The sequence below is a fragment of the Cebus imitator genome, unplaced genomic scaffold (assembly GCF_001604975.1).
Source record: "Cebus imitator isolate Cc_AM_T3 unplaced genomic scaffold, Cebus_imitator-1.0 Scaffold1244, whole genome shotgun sequence".
In the NCBI taxonomy this organism is placed as follows: domain Eukaryota; kingdom Metazoa; phylum Chordata; class Mammalia; order Primates; family Cebidae; genus Cebus; species Cebus imitator.
This window is the reverse complement of record NW_016108559.1, coordinates 10,494-12,106: the sequence shown is the minus strand read 5'-3', so window position 1 is coordinate 12,106 and position 1,613 is coordinate 10,494.

Below are 1,613 nucleotides of genomic sequence, written 5' to 3'. Positions count from 1 at the left end.
ACAGCAGCTCATTTTTGTATTTTTAGTAGAGACGGGGTTTCACCATGTTGGCCAGGCTGGTCTTGAACTCCTGACCTCGTGACCCGCCCACCTCAGCCTCCCAAACTGCTGGGATTACAGGTGTGAGCCACCATGCCAGACCTTTTTTTCTTTTTTTTTAAGATAGAGTCTTGCTGTGTCACCCAGGCTGAAGTGCAGTGGCATGATCTCAGCTCAGTGCTACAACCTCTGCCTCCTGTGTTCAAGCGATTCTCCTGCCTCAGCCTCCTGAGTAGCTGGTGTAAGGCCGGTTGCCTTGCCTTGGCTCTCAGCACTTGAAAACTACCTCATCAAGCTGAGCACATTACTCAGCATCTGGTCTCTCCATGCGGACTCCCCACACCCATTTCCGCATTCCAATCTCAGTCCTGCACTCACTGGCAAACTGCACTCGGCCCTGCCCCATTGGAAAGCCCGCCAAAGTTTTAAAAAGCCCCTCCAAAACCTGACCTATGGCAGCTTGCCACTTACGTCCTCAACCAGCCCAGTTGCCCGTGGCCCAGCCTGGCTGCCAATGGCGGCTCACCTCACCTGTGACCAGTCCCTTCATAACCAATGAGACTACCTCCGCTTTGTTTCCCCTGCAGCCGATCAACTACCTCTACTCCCTATAAAACCCCATGCACTAAGAAGAAAGGCTTCTCTGGCCCCATTCCCGGACCATAGAACCTCACCTGGGAGCTGAATAAATTGGCTTTTACTTTTCTTACTCCGGTCTCCATTTCCTCATTTAACTCGGCAATAAACCTTACAGCTGGGACTATGTGTGCCACTATTCCTGGCTAATTTTTCTATTTTTAGTAGAGACAGGGTTTCACCATGTTTTCTGGGCTGGTCTCAAACTCCTGACATCAGGTAAACCACCTGCCTCAGCCTCCCAAGGTGCTGGGATTACAGGCATGAGCCACCATGCCTGGCCCTTCCCTGCATCTCAATGTCCACAAACATTGTAAATCACCTGCTTAACTGTCTAGGATTTTCAACTAATTGTCCAATGTCTAGAAGAAGGTGCTTTCAAATATTTATAATAGGTGAGGATGTGGACTAGGATGTTTTATCAATTAATTGGTTGATTCCAAAAATGTAAATCTTTGAATCTGAAATAGGGCTGGAGAACTTAGCAAGGTAATATCAATTCCACATGAGCTTTTGAAGATCAATTGTGCCATCTGCCTCACAGGAAGCATTGGCATGTGACGTTTCCTCACTAACACGGACTTTAATTTCATTTAGCTACTGTTCTTTTGATTCATGATTTGAAAATGATTTTGTCTTTCAAAAAACCATACTAGCCAGGCGCGGTGGCTGACACCTGTAATCCCAGCACTTTGGGAGGCTGAGGCAGGTGGATCACGAAGTCAGGAATTCGAGACCAGCCTGATCAACATGGCGAAACCCCATCTCTACTACAAATACAAAAATTAGCTGGACGTGGTGGCGTGTGCCTGTAATCCCAGCTACTCAGGAGGATGAGGCAGGAGAATCGCTTGAACCCACGAGGCAGAGGTTGTAGTGAGCCAGGATTGTGCCACTGCACTCCAGGCTGGGTAACAGAGCAAAACTCTGTCTCAAAA